This window comes from Ambystoma mexicanum, chromosome 7q (genome assembly GCF_040938575.1).
Source record: "Ambystoma mexicanum isolate Mex_15411 chromosome 7q, UKY_AmexF1_1, whole genome shotgun sequence".
Taxonomy (NCBI): Eukaryota; Metazoa; Chordata; class Amphibia; order Caudata; family Ambystomatidae; genus Ambystoma; species Ambystoma mexicanum.
Window position 1 is genome coordinate 718,678,315 of NC_090941.1, and position 19,955 is coordinate 718,698,269.

Sequence of the window (19,955 nt, forward strand, 5' to 3'; positions counted from 1 at the left end):
AGGGGGAGGAGCTCGGGGAGGGGGTGCAGGGGTTGAATGGCAGATCGTTGATTGTTAATCGCTACAAAATGTTAATAAACAAATCGTTAGAGATTACTACAGGTCGCAGGATGCACTCTGGTTATCACTAAGCGCAAATATTTGCATGTCCAAAATACACTTTGTTGGGGGGCATGGCCAACTAGCACACAATGAGGACGCGATTCCTCGGTGCTCCGTGGCCGCCAGCCGAAACCTGAATAAATCCTGCAAAAATCGTACCAGATTGGAAAGAAAAACATTATCCAGTCGCGGACACCCGCAGCCACATTTGACGGCAGTGCGAGGCAGAACCGGAGTAAGGAACCGGAGATATCGCTGACCGAAGCCGACTGCGACAGGCGCCAAACCCACATCAAGATAGCTGCTGAGTACGGAGGGCGGTAGGGGTCGCCGCAGCCCGCCAATGAGGGTTTTGTGATTCCCCTCCTCGCCCGCTGCCGCGCCTCCTTGCGCCCGAGCTATTGAGGACTCCTGAGACTGGGCTTCCCCTTCGGCTGTCGACGGCCGTCGGACAACAGGATTGCTCCTGTGACCCACCGCGGGACCTCTGGACTGCGACCTGCCAAGGTCCCACGCCAAAAGAAGATCTGGCCGCTGGCGACGAGACGAGAACCAGTAGCGTGTGGGATCCTTCCCGCCCGGACCTGGGGCACACAGACCCAAAGCTGCACCCAAGGTGAGCTGTGCTCACGCACGGGGAGTGACGACTTGAAGCCCGGGAGGGGCTGTGAGCAGATAGAGACAGCGGCTCCCTCGATACGGAGGCGGCCCAGATCGCAACCCACGCTCTCCATCGCGGCCGGCTGTGACCAATGGAAGCGAGGAGTGTACGATCCCCCTTGATGGATGCTGTGTGAAGCATACGCTCCCGTCCCTGAAGCGCAACCCCCATCCGGAGAGAAAGACGGCACACACACCAGCCTGTAACTTTCCTCGATGGCAGGACTGCCGCCCAAGGCACTGGGACACGGCGCCAAACCCGTCATCCCGGGAAAGTCGTGTGGTTGGAGGCATACGACAGAGCGCCTCACGGAAATAGACGCTGAACTCTTCTTGGCTGCACCTCTAGACCCACTGTGCTGCCACCACGTGTGGCTCCCCCATCCCCCACTGTTGAACTGGAGAGCCTGAGGAGTGAACAAGTGGGCCCTGACCCCCTGATCTGCTTCAAGGACGGACCGGTCCGCAACATCTGGGCCCCTCGTGAGCATTTGTGGGCGCTCCGTACTACGTTGAGCGCCTGCCGACATCCCTGCGAGAACCGGTAAGGAGAGGGGGAGGTGGGACACGGCTGCCGTACATTGAACTGGAGGAATCTTCCTTTTGGCCCGTTGACCACACTCGCCTAGCACACAGACAACTAGAGCTCACTACTGCACCGGGAGAGAAGAACGAAAAGGGCCCGGTCGAACCCTCAGGCAGCAGACACCCTGCACCAACTCCTAACTGACAGGGATCAAAGAACAAGGGAAATCGCTTATCCGACTACAAAGAGAGAACGGATCACTCCAAAAAAATACCCAAACTGAATGATTCGAAATCCCCACAGAAAATGAAGCTGTACAGCTCCAGAGGCTAGCCCACATACATAGCGAACCATTTTGTGCGCGGGGCGCTAAAATAACACTTGAATGATGTGGGACAACTGAGCTAACCAAACAGGGACCCGCGAAGACGAGGGGTACAGTCAGGACACTAATCTCCTTACAAGACACAAGATCCATAGAACGAACCACCCCAACACGGCGAGTCCCAATAAGAAAGTCAGCACCAGTCACAGCAATAACACGCCACAAACACCTGCCACAATGGGCAAAGACAAGATTTAAAAATTGACCAGCCAAAGCACAATGGAACAATACACAACTGCCACTCTACCCCCGACGGCGGAAACAGGCAGGTCTGAAGACTCACAAAATCCTGAAGAAAACATCTCCCTAAGAGATGTGATGAACGCCATTTCCAACTCGCGAACCTCTTTGGAAGTGAAAATGGATGGCATTTCCACAGAGGTCTCCCTGCTGTGCCATAATCTTCAGAAACTCTCGTCCCGCACCGGAGAGGCTGAGACTCTGATTTCAGTCGCAGAGGACGAATTGAGAAATGTGGGTCAGCAAATGAACAGAGCATTAGAACGCATCAAAATATTGGAGAACAGAGTGGAAGAGGGAGAAGGCAGGTCAAGGAGAAACAACATCCGTATTCTTGGCCTGCCTGAAAAGGCTGAATGGGAAAGCATGGAAGTGTTCCTAGAGCAATGGATTGCAGATCTATATGCTCCCAAGACCCTATGAAAAGCTCTTCGATAGAAAGGGCACACCGAGTTCCAACGGGCAGACCTACACCTGGTGGACCACCGCGAACTGTGGCAGCAAAAATCCTCAATTATAGAGACCGAGATGCGGTGCTGCACATGGCCAGGACAATGGACGAAATAACATAAAACAGCTCCGGGATAGGCTTCTTCCTGGACTTCACTAGGGAGGTGCAGAAAATGAGAATCCTTTGATCCCCTTAAAAAACGCTTACAGACAATGAACGTGAAATACGGCCTCCTGTTCCCAGCAGAGCTAAAAATATATCATAATGGGACAACGATGCAGTTCACAGACCCTACAGAAGCATGGACCTGATCGGAGACCAATCTGAAAGGAGACTGGGGCCAACGCAAAAGACGTGAACCGAGAGGAAACAGACCGAGGCTAAATGAGCCCCCACAAGAAATACTTCAACAAGACATGGAGGCGATACCACAAAGACAAGATGAATAAAGGAATGAACGGACGAAAATGGTATGCCAACATGACACAAGATTAAGAGAAAACAACCCAACAGCTATAGCAACTGGTGAAATGAAAGCTGGCGGCCCACAAGCCAGCACGGCACAACCCCCAAGTTAAGCGAAGTACATACTGAGATTCATAATACCAAAGAGACTTTAGCACTTAGCATTAATTCAACTGGTTAGACGTTTTGTTCAATGGGCGACAGATGCTCAGTTGGGGATGGAGTATGGGGAGGGGGAGTTGGGAATTATACAGGTACTGAATTGACAATTGGCGGAGCAGGACTACAGTCAGCAGTACGCACATGAAGATTGCGAGAGATGACTATCCTCACATAGAACTAAATCCAAAGACTGATGCCCGCAGCTGGAAATAATGCAAGAAAACTTGCCTTCATGACATGGAACGTGAATGGCCTGGGGAACATAAAACGAAGGCTAGTAACAGAATACATAAATCGCCATGATCCAGACTTAGTGCTGCTCACTGAAACACATCTGGCAGGCACCGAATGCCACTTTTTCAAGAGAACTAAGTACAAGACGGCGATCCATGCAGGCTTCTCCACGGGCTCGAGAGGGGTGTTAATTCTGATAAACAAAAGAACTCCAATCGACATAGGCAATGTGACCCAAGACCCTGGTGGAAGATTTGTTTTCATACATGGCACACTATGGAACCAAACCTTAGCCATACTGGCGGTTTACTCCCCCCCCCCCGGCACTGATAACAGCCTTGTTGGAATAAATGACTCCGCTAATAGCCAATAATCCAGCAGATACACTAGTGGTGGGCAGAGACTTCAAATGAATATCACAGATGACCGTACACACATAAGAGGGAGGAACCCGTCAATACCAACCAAACTTGCCACTTTTACGTCAGCACTGGGCCTAAAAGATGCGTGGAGAGACCTACACCCAAAGGAGAGACAATTCTCGTTTCATTCGGGCGCACACGCGTCGATGTCTAGATTCGACTACTTTTTCCTCCCTGGCAAATACAATCACAAGGTAGCGGATGCAACCCTACATCCCCGCGGAATATCAGATCATTCCCCACTCAGGATGATTCTGGAAACAGAGAGACCCCAGCCTCCGCCGAGATGGCGATTTAATGCATACTATCTAGGATTTCCGGAGCCAACAGAGAAGATTCGGGAAGCGACTGCAATCTATTTCGAGCTGAACCAAGATTCAGTGGCCGACAAGGAGATAGTGTGGGAAGCGTACAAGGCGACTCGAAGAGGCAAAATACTGAGCTGGACAACTGCACACACGAAGGCACATAAGAAAGATGTAGACGAGGCACAACAAGAGGTGAAACGTGCCGCGATGAAATTCACAAGTACGGGAGCGGAGACAGATAGCACATCCCTGCAAATAGCACAAAAGTAACTGCACAATGTGGCCCTAACATGTGCAAAACAAGTGCATAGAACCATGCACGCCAGGCTCTACGAGACAGGAGATAAGGCCAGCAAAATGCTGGCATGGTTGGAGAGGAGAGAGGAGGGACACCACCAAGTGCGTCGCATAAGCACCACAAACACTGAATGGGCCTCAACTGACCCAGACATCGCGGAAGAATTCGCAACCTACTACGAAACGCTATACGCCCCGCCTACGACACCAACAGATCCCAGCGTACTGGACTCACTAACCATCCCAACGTTAAACGAAACACAGAAAACGCAGCTCGAAGCCGAATTGACTGAAGAACTGACCACAGCCATCTCACAGCTCCAAAATGGGAAGACCCCTGGCCCCAATGGCTTCCCAGTGGAGGTATGGAAGAAAATTGGTGCTGGAGAGATCGCATCCCACATGCTACAAATGTTTTTGAGCGCCAAGGAAAAGGGAATCCTTGCGCCAGACTTAAGGAAAGCTGCCATAGTGGTGATACACAAAGAAGGCAAACCACCGGGCGCATGCTGTTCCAATCAACCAATCTCGCTCATAAACAAAGAAGCCAAAATACTGGCAAAAATACTGGCCAATCGGCTTCAGACAGTGATACCCTCCCTGGTCCATCCAGACCAATGCGTCTTCATGCCACAGAGATTCACGCGGATGAACATTCACCGGCTCCAAGCTGCCATTGAAAAAGCACCATCACTACAAGACTCACTAGCACTCGTCACTATTGACTTTGAGAAAGCTTTTGACTCGGTCCACTGGGAGGCTTTGTGGCACATAATGGGCAAGATGGGATTTGGGAACCACTTTATAGATTGGGTCAAACTACTCTACAATGCCCCGACGGCATAAATCAGGGTGAATGGCTGGTCCTCACGCAGTATAAAGCTTGAGAAGGGAACCAGACAGGGATGCCCCCTCTCCACGATGCTATTCGCATTGGCAATTGAACCATTAGCGATTATGCTGAGAGAGTCACGAGCTTGGAGGGGATTTCATTGGGCACAGAATTGGGAGGACAAAGTCTCCCTATATGCAGACGACCTCCTGATCTATCTAAGCGACCCAGTAGCTTCATGCCCCATTGTCACAAACATATTAAATACTTACGGGTCCTTTAGCGGGTTAAGAGTCAATTACACTAAATCCTTACTGTTCCCGATAAAAGGGCTACAAGCAGGGGATCTACATAACTGTCCATACAAAACGGCGCAAGAACAGTTAAGATGTCTTGGCATACAGATCACGACAGACCTAACAGTAAGTAGAGAAAAACCTACACCCGATAAGAGATAGATTCATTAATGATGTGAAACACTGGAGGTCCCTCCCACTCACCATGCTAGGAAGGGCTGCCCTGTTCAAAATGCTGGCCCTACCGAGGTTCCTATATATCCTGCAGAAGGCACCCGTGTATTTACCAAAACTAGAATTTCGTAAATTAGATGAAACACTGAGGAAACTCTTGTGGAGTGGAGGACACCCACGAATCGCACTCAAAACTCTACAGCGCTCCGTATGGGAGGGAGGGATCAGTCTCCCACACCTACAGACATACTACTGGGCAGCCCAAATGTCAGTGATAAATGACGTCCTACATAATGACCCAACGCTACTGCACAACAGAGCAGACACTCAAGTGATGCAGGGGACCACGCTGATAGAAGGGCTTTATCAAAAACAAAACCGCCCATTCCTGCCTACATTATCTGCACAGAGAACACGGATCTGGATGGATGTACATAAACACTTGGGTTGGGAAGGCAAGGTTACACTGAAACAACCCCTATGGCGCAACAAGCATCTGCCAGAACTTGGAGAACTCCCCAAATGGGTGGCCTGGGAAGAAGCCGGGATAGGAAGACTAGAATACATGATAGAGTACGGAGAAATAAAGAATTTCCAAGCCCTAAGGGACGAATTCGATCTTCCCGCCACAGAACACTTTCATTACAGGCAAATGAGACATGCACTCGCCACAAGTGAGTTGCACCTCCCCAACATCCCAGAGTGTACCCCGGTTGAAACATAGTGATGGAGAGAATTGATCACAAAATAACCTCTACAATGTACAACTCAATTAACTTGTTTGCCACAACAGAACTCACAGGGCTGAAAGATAAATGGGAAAGTGACATGGGCTCAATCCAACCAGAGGAATGGACCACTGCTCTCATGTATCCCAGGGAAACCGCGATCTCAGCCAGAATTAGACTGATCCAACTGAAAATCCTGCACAGGGTATATTATCCCAGAGAGGCACTGCATCATTGGGGAAGAGCAACGGACCCCAACTGTTTACGATGTCGCCAAACGAGAGGGACCTTCTGCCACATCCTCTAGGAATGCCCACAAATCCAAATATTCTGGCAGAAATGCTGCGACAGACTAGCAAAAGTGATTGGTCAGGAGATACCAATGGACCCCAAACTGCTAATACTAGTGATAGATGAAGATAGAGAGTTATCCAGATTTCAAAAACGTATGTTTGCAACATCCACAGGCCTTGCAAAAGGGAATATAGCACAACTATGGGGTTCGTCCTCGTCCCCACAATACGAAAAATGGGCAACTGATGTAGACATGTGCATACCAATTGAGAGGAGAGTGTACACCACAAGGGGGTGCCCAGGGAAAGCGACCATGATCTGGCAAAGATGGGAGGATATCTGAGGACATGACGCAAAAGAACCGAAAGCCTGCTGAACTGCTGAAAATTACTCACTCAGACGATCGTGATGAGCTTAGAAATCTGTGCACTACAACAATATTCATAGACTATACGGAGAAGAGCCAAAGCCAAGTAGAAATGTATACCTGTATGTTTGAAAGTATTGACTAAGAGTTAATGTATTTGTTTTGTCTGTACTTATAAAACAATAAAATATTTTATCAAAATACACTTTGTTTCAATCAGGTCAGAGCCATTCACAAAAGTGCTACATGTCCCAGAACACAGCTGGTCTCCCTGGACATCCAAGAGTGCATTATTCAAGGCAGACATCTCAGCAGAACTACATAGTGAAAAACACCCTCTATATCAAGAAGATAAGTATTGTCACATTTATAGGACTTTGTGTTGCGCTCCAACAATCAGGCAGCCAGATACCTACCACATACGCAAGCTTCAAATAGCTTACTTAACAGTCATGCACAATACTGTCGAAACGTGCAGGCACAAACAGGTGCTCTTGAGTGCAGCTATATTCCCAACATAGGTACACAAGAATGCAGAGCTGGTCTAATCATAAGCTATACAGCCGGGTGCTCGCTCATAACCATGCATCCACTTAGCCAAAGCATACACATATTGATAAACATCCATCTGCACAGGATAAACTCACAGAGGAATGCTCAGATAAACAGATTTAAACACAACCACACATGTATGTAATTGCAGGTGCATACGCACACCATTAGAGTCAAAGCCACTTCCATGAACGAAAACCCTCCCATCTCAACCTGTCCTGTTTCGGGTATGAAGTTACTCATGTACTGCGAGTCTTCTTAACATTCAGATACTTACAGATTTGGAATTCCTACTAAAAATGCTTGAATAAAAGTACAGTCATAGTAATGTATGTAAACATGTCCTATGTAAAGCGCTTTAGATTTAAGTGCTATATAAAAAATAAAACAAATTATAATGTAAGCAATGTGAAAAAGCCAAAATAATGCACCAAACATTTGGATGGATGTTACTCACTTTTTTAATTAACATTGTTTTCTTGCATATTTCCAGGATTTCAAATGTTTCTATGGGCGATGCGCCCAACTACAAATTGATAATCACTTTGTGAGATTAGAGCGACTCAAAAATAACTACAGGCAATGAGATATTACTTCTGCAACACCAACCTTAGTGCTTGAGAGAATTGGAACAAAAGAATAACAAAATATACTCAAGGTATGAGACCGGAGCCAAATTACTGTAAGGCCCTGAAGAAGGTCTTCATTAGGAGTGAAACATGTGTTGCCCTATAGTCATCATAATTTGAAAACATCATGTTTGGTCCCTTAAAGTTCAAACATGCTTCAACTATATTGAGGAGTATCTACAAGGAACATACACGGTCAAATAACCTTTTTGATTGGTAGATTCCAGCTCGGGAGGATCCAGCTCAGTGTACCTTTGACAGAGGAGGAATATCTTTTTGCATATTTAAGGAAGTCATGGTATCAGTAACACAAACAAGTGACCACAGTGCAAGGGTGTTTATTGAAAAAGAGTTTGAAAAACACCCATCTAATCCTAAATCTACAGATGGGAGCAAGCTATGACCATCAAATAATAATAATAACGCAGTCCTGGTGGTGTCTTGTGAAAATAAAAGAACATATACTAATAAACCTATTGCCAATCCTTACCTCTAAATACAGATTGTGTGGTAAACAAAGTCACGAAAAGAAAGAAGTGTTCACAAAATGATGTCAGGATATTGGCCTCCCTTCCCCACATTTTCAGCATGGGATTAGGCGGTTCACTCGAGCTTAGCACAGTCTCTGGCTTCTCTAGCATGAGGCTACAGTTCAATCCTTAGCATCAGGGACTTCCGCGCCCAAGTCTTTTTGCCTTTCAAAGCCTCTTCATTGAGATGGCCTGATGTGACAAATATAAGTTCTCCTCGTTCAGACTTTCACAAGTACTCAATTTCTTAGGCGATTCACTCTTCACCCCGTACTCCCCTCAGCCGGGCTCTGATACCTTTTGACACAATTAGTCTCCCTCCTCCGGGCTCGGACCAATTTCAAGTGCAACTCTTAAACACAAACTTTCTTTAACAAAAGCTCTTAGCCGATCTCCCTTCACCTTGCTTGGACCAACTTCATCTACTTTCTTTATATTCTTACTATCGAAGACCTTCGAATGTGCCCAGGGTTTTGCTTGACCCGTTGCAGGACCACTTTGATTTCACAATTGCTTTTCTCAACACATTTGCCACCTTGCGGGTGGATACCTAACAGACTATCGAATGAGTACCCACGTGGTGTCGGACCACTCTGTATACGGTATCCTATCTTGGCTTCAAAGTTTAATCACTCATCTGCTGTTTAATTATGTTTGCGTTGCTTTACACATACACTTCATACACTGTTCTCTTCAGTTTCACTGTACAATGTTGCGGCTTGCAACCTTGGCTTCAACACAGACCGGTCTATTATCAGTCTCCCCAACTCACCGGCTGTGCTGACCTCACTGGTGCTGCTTTGTTGTAGGAGCCAAGGACAGTTCCACAGCGGCAAACTATTCTCCCTGCCTTGACCATCCACGCGGGAGACCCCTGGGTACCTCTGACACTATGCAGGATTCTTCTGCCTTGATTACGGGTCTTAGGTTTCCTATTCTCAAAGGTTCGTGAAAGGGAACTTCCTTTCTTGCAATCCTCTTCAGTCTTGCCATCTTTCGCCTTGTATTAAACTGCCATCTTAGAACTGCTGCTTCCTAGTGTGGTTTGCCTTGCTCAGTGTGCTTTCGTGCTCCACCTTTTATCTGTGTGGGGAAGCGTGATGGAAGTCTGGTGTGTGCAACGATCAGTACTTGCCCGACCATTGTATTGGGACATGTCAGGTATACAGCCCTGGTGTTAAGTCTGTTTTCCCTCCCAGTAGCTGTCCATGAGAATGTGTTTGTGTTGGAAAGGGGGGGGGGGGGGTCTTGTGTAGGATGGGGTAAAGGTGTCGCACCGAAGGGGACACTTCGTCTCGCCCTCCAGTGTCCCACTTCAACTCCCTGAAGAACACTCAGCCAGGTGATGCTCCCGCACTGGTCCACCCCCAGGAACTGGATCCAAAAGCGATGGCCGTGTCCATGCCACCTGGATGACAGATCCCCGGGGACTAACGGGTGAGACACCTTCAGTTTCTCACACATCAGTCTGGTTACACCAACTGGGCAGTTCAGCACAGAAACGCTAGGCAATTTTCCTCTGAACAAGAGTACCAACAAACATGGTGGTAGACTTTCCTGAGTGGAAGAAATTCTATTAAACAGGTTAATTGAACCATGCTCGTTCTAGTTGGGGGGGCTCCCACCACACGTTCATTTTGTTACACTTGGGGGTTCATCCAAAGTCACCCAGGGTAATCCAGATGTGGAGAACTTGCTCATAGTGCCTTAGTGAGGTTCAACGTCACCCCACTGAAGAGGCCCAACAAGGCCAAAACATTTGTCTGGGCTACTGATGGTCCTCTTGTTCAAAGGAGACTTCTCTGGCATTTCAGCACCGAACTGCCATTGTGGGTGGGACCAGACTGATAAGCAAAGGGTTATTTCTCCTCTGTGAAGGGCGATTGAGCTAAAAACGTGATTGTAGACCCTCCCGAGTGGCAGAAGTCCCATATAACAGGTTATTTGAACCTTGTTTATTCTCAGTAAGGGGGTCCCACACCCTTTGTTAAACAGGCTAATAAATGCTTGGTGGGAGAAATGACCTCAACTGAACTGCCTAACTTTTGGCCCATATTCATATCAATCAGTAAACACATCCCAAGATTACATGTCCATAATGTGCCCGACCAAAAGTGAGAGTTGTGGAGTGCACACAAAACCATCAAAGGTGCAGTCCTCACAGACATAAGCACACACACCCAGACTCACATTCGTTGAGGAGTGGTGTTGCTGCAGGGAAAAGGACTTCAGAAGAGCTGAAACATTCACAAGCACTGGAAATGCAAGCTGAATCATTCACAACAAGCAACAGTTTGGGCTCTTGTGTAGGCATGGGAAACGAACTTCCAGGCACTGCCATAGTATTAACTGGTCATCGGTGGTAGCAGGTGCAAAATGGTGCAAGTACCTGGGCATCTAATAGTAGTGACTGGCAAATGTTTAATATGGATACACAAGTCAAAACTGTTGGCTTTGCCAATGTTTGTTTTAAACAGGACTTCAGTGAATGACACACGTAGTGCTTGAAAATCGAGTGGCTCACAGCAGACTTATCAGAAGACTGCTTAAAAAAAACTGTGCAAAGTTTGATGGGGAGACTTGATTAAAGCAAGCACAAAGAGTTCCCATGAGAAGGTGTTTTGGGCGGGAGGGGCAGGAACTGGGTGGGAATGGTCATAGGTTTTAACATGGCCAGTGCAGGAAAAGGGCCGGAACAAAGGAGCGGCGCTCCAGCAAAAATAACTTGCCAGAGCCCTGCTTCGTCCGCCAAACCCAGGGGCTCCCAGACACGATTCCCGCAGATCCTGTGCATCATCGAGCAGACCGATTTCAGAAGACTTTGCGTACGTGCCGAGTCTTCGGAAAGCAGTGTGCTTGCTGTAGAGAAGGCTGCGCCGCTGCACAAGCCATTCTTCAAGAAGGGTTCAGAACATGTCCTACTGGAGCCTACATACAGAAACTGCTAAAGCCTCACATAGTTATGCAGGTGTTCAAACTGGTATTTATGTACTGCATTTTATATAAATCTTTTTATTAGGGTGAATATTGTGACCAATAAAAAGAGAAGAGTCCATTATTCACTTAAAAGGGTTTTCTTAATGAATGCCATGTTTAGCATTTAAAATTGGGGACATTATGCTGTTCCAATAACGCTCTTGGCTTTTATGCAAATCGTCAGAATTGTGTTCCATTTAGAGATACTGTGCTATAGAACCTCGTCAGGGTCCACGCCCCCTGACCCCCCTTCCCAAAACCCCACCCCTCCCAAGAAGGGGCGGTTCCCCTCCATTTCCAGCACCGAGCATGGCCATGGGAAGTCAATGGGTGGGCAAGTGACCAAACACCTACAAGCTGTGTGTCCCTCCTCATATGCTATTTCTCACACTATAATGCAATAGTTTCAGCTAAGCACTACCTAACAGCCCAAACTAACAAAAGGGGTGGCCAGTCACAGGCATGGGGAATGGCTACCTGCCCACCACTCTTCCACATGGACTCGTAGTAAAAAGAAAATAAAAACTGGAGCACAATTTCAACAACCGGTGGTATGATATTTATATGGTGGTGGATTAGTGTGTTGGCATCATAAGTTCTGGCGCCTCCAGTAGATTAAATAATGGAGTAACAGTCAAAGTCCTCCAAATATAACGTCTATCAAATCGTGGCAACACTAAAACAGTAGTGCAGTGCCTGATGTCTTCCTGAAAGAAGGACAGCCTTGTTAGCCTACCCCTTCCACCCTCCCCGCCTGGAAAAGACATTGTGCAAGGTAACCAATGACTGCTAATCACAAAGCCGCCTTAGTAACCAGTACCACTCGTGTATTCCTCCGATACATTGTTCGAATGTTGAAGAAATGTTGTCTGGTGTAAACTGCCCTCTTGAACTAAGCAGGTTTGCGAAGACTGAGCAGGCACATACGTTCACATTGTGAAATATCTACCGTTAATTGAGGCTCCTTAACAGCGACGATGTGCATGCCGGCATGCCGGTATAATTATATGGCACACACAACAAAAGATCAGCACATCACAATGATTTGATACGGGAAACGAGCGATTTTTCTATCCTTGTAAAGCCTAAAATCACATGAAAATACTTTTGGGCCAGACCTCGTAAACTAGACATGCGTCTTTATACGCTTTTAAAATAGATACTAATTTACTCATACACTGTCCACCACAGTGACCCACACAGGTAATAAATGAGAAACAACAAAGCACACCTTGAGTACCGTTCGCACTATGGGAGATACTGTACACGCTCAGCAGTACATTAACTGTTCAATTAACTTCCCATCTCAACTTCCTGCACGTGTCTGAAGAAAAACAAAACCATTGACCAATGAGATAAAAGTGATCTACGTGGGAGGCGCCCAACGTACTACGAGCTATTTATTGTCAGGCACAACCCACCAGCCGGCGGGCAACATCAAGGAGGTGTCATCATCAGTCAGCGATGGTCGCCCGAAACTGTTGTCCACCTAGCATTAATCAAGTGGTTTTGCAAAGCAGCTTCAAAATCAGCGCGACAACCTGAACCACTGGACAGCAATCGGGTCAGCTGAGAAAAAAAAATGTGCGCTTAGAACGTGGTAATGGTCACAGGGTCAGGACGTTCCCGGACAACATAACTGAACTACAGGCCTCCACAGAGGGCTACCCGACATGGCAACGACGAGAGCAAATGGGGTAGAGTCAAACACATCGAAATCCTCACTGACATGCGTTAAACCTGCAGATGTCCAAGCAAAGTCGCGAGTCTATTTCATATCCGCTAAAGTGGGTACCAATAAGTTTGATTGCATCCGTTAGGTACAGAATTAATCGCTACGTCAATGTGGGAATTTAAAAAACAGGTTATTGCTACCACTAGTATCCTTGCGCTCTGTCGAATGCTGGTGCACACTTACATTTGCGGCCCTCTGCGAGGGGCACACACATCAAAACACTAAATGTGAATGTGCGGCCCAAATCAGGTCATCGAGTTTAAAAGGTGCCACGTTATAACGCATCTCTACGTTCCCAGTACTGTGGTCACACCGCCTAGCCTCGTCCCAGAAGCCCGTGCCCTGGATTCAACAATCTAAATCACCACTACCTCGGTAGGCCTCCAGTGGCGCTGCAGCGACAGGGTGCAAGGTCTACAATCTATATCCGAGTCTCCCCACAGCAATGCGGCCCTGCTTCTCGGCAAACTGCCCCGTTCCCCCAGCACGAACAACGTTCCGGCAACCGCTCCCTCTCCTCACTGGTACCTCCCGGCCGCCATTAGAGGCAAGCTAAACAATACGTGAGCGACGGCGGAGGCAGGCAGGGCCACAGCGCCTGCGGGGGAGGGGCAGCAACGCGACAAAAACACAACATAAGGAAGAGGGTGGCACTTTAGTGCCGCAATGACACCCCCTTCACATCTCGTCTGCTATCTATGGTCTTTAACACCACCCCGCCACAACCTTCCAGTGCACAGTTATGGCCTGAGTTGACAGCCTAGTAGATAAACCCACCGAAGGGGGGAGCTGCGGGACAGAGAGACCCGGGTGAACAACCTCTCTACCCTTCTGTTCCACGGGATCGTCTGCAGAACGACCTGACGTCAAACAATCCCGTTTGAATAAGCGCCGCGGAGGCCTTACCCGAAAAGACAGCCCGCAGCAGCTGCCGCTCCTCCGGCAGAGCTCGTTCCAATCCCGGGCTACGGGTGGGGGGAAAGGGGGTAGAGGCGGAGCTTGGAAAAAAACTAGGTCCCGCCCCCTTCGCAAAAGCGATTGGCTCCTGAAAGCACTCGTACAAGCGGCATGGGAGAAAGTCGGCTTGTGAGTCGGCTGTCCGCACCACGCGACTCGTTTGCTCTCGGTCTGGAAGGCAGCGTGTGTAGTCGGGCGGTGAGCCTCCACACATGAGTCGCCCCAGTAAAGCAAGAAATGTTTAGACCGGGAGTTAAGTTGGTCTACTTCCAGCTTTGGGCTATAGATCGTAGGACGTTGCGGGAGAAAAGGCAGCGTCACCACCACACTCCCGAGGCTGTCAACTGGCCATTCGGTACCACAAAGGGCAATATAATGTTATCATATTTTGAAAAACATCCAAGAAAGTGTCAAATTCATAGCTCTCAACCGCTTGTGACCAATGGACGGTGAAAACACTCGATTTTGTATTTGGCGGGTGAAAGCAAACTGATTTATACGGGCGTGTAAGGACCTTGGCGGGTGAGAGCTGCCTAAGTAACTGACACCACGTGTGAGTTGAGAGGTATGAGAGTTGATTTTTGGGGTTGGGGGGCACAAAATGGCGGACGTATGAATATTTTCCCCGGCAAAAAGTACCCTGACTGGAATATGTCCTCTCTCGACGACGCTGAATAAGTGATACAATGTTATACCATGGAACTTGGTCATACTTTACCAGTGTGTATGTGTTATTGATATGATATAAATAATGTTTATATAGTTTACCCAACCTGCGCAGTATGAAGGCCATTTATAGTGATTTTTATTTCATGCCAACTAAACCAGCTCACGCTTTTTTCTCTCAACGTTTTTCATGCAGGACATTTCAGCTTGGCCAATGGAGAATTGAAAACAGATGGTATAGAAATATTGAAAGCAAATGGTATAGTTGAAAACCACATTCCCGCAATGCTGTTTGTTACAAACATCTAGTATGCTTGTGTCAAGTTTTCAACAATACTATCCAACAAATTAATAATTTTCTTACAACCAATAAATATGCATAACAGTTTACTAAGGGGTGTCGTTTATTTTGGCTAAATGATAACCCTTTCAGGAAGTGATAACAAACTCAGTTTAAGAACACTAAGCCAAAAATTGGTTAAAACACAAACGACTAAGCCTTCAAATTAATGTGGCTGCATTTTTTGTTTGTTTTTGTTTTATTGGTTTATTTCAAACCTTTAACAAACAATTACAAGATAACAATACATTTTTTTAAATGTCCGCAAATACATTTAAAAGTTGCAAAGAAAAAAGCAAGAAACCGTAAAGATAAAAGAAGAAAAAAAACATAATATAAGACACCTAAAAAGGAACAGCCAAATCGGGGCAAAACAAGGTAAAAAGAAACACAGAGATATGCCTTCATATTTCAGAAGAAGAAAAGAAAGCAAAGAAATAACCTTTGAGGAATCCCACAAATTCCTAAGCATCACACAAAGGTATTCCACTAAGAAACTTAACAAGAGCAAAGATCAATCCGTGGCTTTCACCCATTAAGAATTTTAACCACCACTCATCCGCATCTAACGTTGGAGCAGTAGCAATTGTGGGGCCCAGAAACACGGTCGGACCAGACAGCACAAGTTGTTAGCAGATGCTTTAGCGATTCTGTCTTCAAGGGGTTCCGACAAACGGGGTAATTCATAGAATTCAGTTCACAAGTGGTGCACGCGGCTGGTGCACAGGGTGCGCGTGCGGCAGTGCGCCAGCCGCGTGCGCCAAAACCCATTTCGGCGCACAGCGTATTGATGGATTTTAACATCCCTAAGCAGCCGTGGCGCAGAGTGGCGCAGCGACCCTGCAGCAGCACAAGTTATGCCCCCAACCCCACCCCGTGCGCCATGAACAGCGCATAAATCCAGTACATGGCGACCAGGCCAGTGGACCAGCATACAGCCCCGCCAACCACGAAAACGCGTGTAAAACTCCCTGCGCACCCCTCGCAATACACGTACCCTGCTCGCGCTACGCCAATTGCGTGTAAAACTCCCCGCGCACCCCTCGGAATACACGTACCCCGCTCGTGCTAGGCCAATCGCGTGTAAAACTTCCCGCGCACCCCTCGCAATGCACGTACCCCGCTTGCGCTAGGCCAATCACGTGTAAAACTCCCTGCGCACCCCTCGGAATACACGTACCCCGCTCATTCGTGGGAAGTTTCACACGCGATAGGCCTATCGTGAGCGGGACACGTGTATTTCTGGGGTTTGTGGAGAGTTTCACACGCGGTAGGCCCTGTGCGAGTGGGGTACGTGTATTACTGGGGTTCGCAGGGAGTTTCACACGCGGTAGGCCCTGTGCGAGCGGGACACGTTATTTCTGGGGTTCACGGGGAGTTTCACACGCGGTAGGCCCTGTGCAAGCGGGGTACGTGTATTACTGGTGTTCGCGGTAAGTTACACATGCAATAGGCCTTGGGTGAGCGGGGCACGTGTATTACTGGGGTTCACGGGGAGTTTCACACACGGTAGGCCCTGTGCGAGTGGGGCACGTGTATTTCTGGGGTTCGCGGGGAGTTTCACACGCGGTAGGCCCTGTGTGGGCGGGACTCGTGGATTTCTGGGGTTCGCGGGGAGTTTCACACGCAGTAGGCCCTGTGCGAGCGGGGTGTGTGTATTACTGGGGTTTGTGGGAAGTTTCACACGCGATAGGCCTTGGGCGAGCGGGGCATGTGTATTACTGGGGTTCACGGGGAGTTTCACACGCAGTAGGCCCTGTTGAGTGGGGCACGTGTATTTCTGGGGTGCCCAAACGAATTGGCAGTGTGTGTCCTCCCAGGTGTGCCCTCACACCCCTCCCCAGGGCCTGCAGGCAGACCACAACACAGGTGAACACACTGCACCCCTGGCCATGCCCCACAGGCAGCCCATCCACCCTGGCAAAGCTCCCCAGCCAGCCCACATGTCACCACGCACAAGTGAGCACTGACTCATGTCCCCCCACCCACCCAGCAGTGAAGGGCACCTGCCAGCAGGCCCCCACTCGTGTCCCCCCCACCCACCCAGCAGTGAAGGGCACCTGCCAGCATGCCCCCACTCATGTCCACCCACCCAGCAGTGAAGGGCACCTGCCAGCAGGCGCCCACTCATGTCCCCCACCCACCCAGCAGTGAAGGGCACCTGCCAGCAGGCCCCCATTCATTTCCCCCACCCACCCATGAAGGGCACCTGCCAGCAGGCCCCCACTCATGTCCCCCCTCCCACCCAGCAGTGAAGGGCACCTGCCAGCAGGCCCCCACTCATGTCCCCCACTCACCCAGCAGTGAAGGGCACCTGCCAGCAGGCCCCCACTCACGTCTCCCCACCCACCCACCTGTGAAGGGCACCTGCCAGCATGCCCCCACTCATGTCCCCCCACCCACCTGTGAAGGGCACCTGCCAGCAGGCCCCCACTCATGTCCCCCCACCCACCCACCTGTGAAGGGCACTTACCAGCAGGCCCCCACTCATGTCCCCCCACCCACCCAGCAGTGAAGGGCACCTGCCAGCATGCCCCCACTCATGCCCCCCCACCCACCCGTGAAGGGCAGCTGCCAGCAGGCCCCCACTCATGTCCCCCACCCACCCAGCAGTGAAGGGCACCTGCCAGCATGCCCCCACTCTTGTCCCCCCACCCACCCGTGAAGGGCACCTGCCAGCAGGCCCCCACTCGTGTCCACCCACCCAGCAGTGAAGGGCACCTGCCAGCAGGCCCCCACTCATGCCCCCCCAACACGTCAACATGACCCAAAATCATGGCCCTCATGGCCACCCAAATCCCACCGCACACCACCCCTGCCCAAATAACCAACCAAGCATAACATACCCCCCACATTGAAATGGCCATTACATGAAACAACCCAAATAGCATGTATGTACATCAACACATGTCCGTCACACACACACAATGGGTGCCAGTGAATGTGAAAACCCACATCGTGACATGCATGAAACCAATGAGAGAATACCACACTTTGAAGTACGGGAAAAAATGTATTGAACAAAAAATGTGGTGAAACACATTTAAACACCAAACAATGGACATAAGGAAAAAAATGCAGAATGTCACATAATGATAAAAAAGGAAATCAGAATCCAAAACATATGAAATCAAAAATGTCTCCAAAGTCTCCCTCTGTCATGCATGCTGGACGTGGTTCTACCTCTTACGCTCATAGAACAGCTAGACCGTTCTATTCCAAATGGCGGTTGTTCGATACGTTGCCGGGAAAACAACGTTTGCACTTTTCACGTCGCTAACTTCACGTGTATTCTGCTTCGTCATGTGAACTACGGCATTACGTATATAAGCAGCGTGGAAACTGCACTCGCTGCTTCTGATCGAATCATTTGGCGTTGTGTAGCTGAACCTCCGATCTGCGTCCCTGCAGGTTTCCTCAGCTGCTTCTTGGGCCTTCTATAGTGTGTTTTCCGCCACACGCTGATTCCTGGAGCTGTTTGTTCGCGTGTACTTCCACACGCGCACGTTGTCGTCAAACGCGGCTGCCCTGGGCTGCGTGAATCCCGTTCGCGTGCAAATCCACAAGCGCACGCTATCTTCAAGCGCGGCTGGCCTGGACTGCGTGAATCCTGTTCGCGTGCAAATCCACAAGCGCACGCTATCTTCAAGCGCGGCTGGCCTGGACTGCGTGAATCCTGTTCGCGTGTAAATCCACACGCGCACGTTGTCTTCAAACGCGGCTTGCCTGGGCTGCGTGAATCCTGTTTGCGTGCAAATCCACAAGCACACACTATCTTCAAGCGCGGCTGGCCTGGACTGCGTGAATCCTGTTCGCGTGTAAATCCACACGCACACGTTGTCTTCAAGCGCTGCTGGCCTGGGCTGCGTGAATCCTGTTCGCGTGCAAATCCACACGCGCACGCTATCTTCAAGCGCGGCTGGCCTGGACTGCGTGAATCCTGTTCGCGTGTAATTCCACACGCACACGTTATCTTCAAGCGCGGCTTCAAGACTGCGTGAATCCTATTCGCGTGTATTTTCACACGCGCACGCTATTTTCTTCGCGGCTGTTCAGAACCGCGTGTACTTTGTTTATACTATAAAAAGGGCGCTATTTCCAACTCCTGCACCTGTGATATTAACAGGGAGATTGATTCATTTCTATACTTTTCTCTACGTTGGAAGGAAGCTTTTCAAGGATTATTGGAAGGTGACAGTGAACAGTACTTTGGACGCTATCCTGTGGTGCATCAACCCGGTATCTAGCGTGAGCCTCGTTCCGTTCGGGATAAGTCTCCCTTACTAATCTTCCCTTCCTTGTCGTTTGTTCTACTTCTGGATTTTCCTCAAGAGACTTCTGCTGGATTCTTCTGCCCTAGACTTAAGGTCAGTGTGTGCATTAATGTCAAATACTGTTCTATCATAGTCAATTTGGGGCAGTTTCTTATGATACTTTATTTTGTTCTAGGCTGACTTCCTATACCTTACCCACGCCCTTTCCAGTGATCCATCTCTCTGCCTGTTTTATCAGTCAGAGAGTTGCATCATTTGGAAGGTCTAAACTTGACTTCACAACTATCAAATCGTGTGAACAGGGATCCGGAAGACCCTACCATCTGTATCCTTTTGAGTACCGTATCCTTTTC

At 48.9% G+C, this 19,955-nt stretch overlaps 1 protein-coding gene across 5 annotated transcripts in view; it reads right to left on the reverse strand.

Annotated features, from left to right (window-relative positions):
- The window catches only part of ZMYM2 (zinc finger MYM-type containing 2), a 2,192,903-nt gene extending 2,178,542 nt beyond the window's left edge, over positions 1-14,361 (reverse strand). For 3 of the 5 annotated variants that reach the window (XM_069640238.1, XM_069640242.1, XM_069640241.1), the window contains exon 1: positions 14,272-14,361. The gene's annotated coding sequence lies outside the window, so the exon portion shown is untranslated. The other 2 variants (XM_069640239.1, XM_069640240.1) reach the window with 2 other exon arrangements.
- Between the last annotated feature and the right edge of the window lie 5,594 nt (positions 14,362-19,955).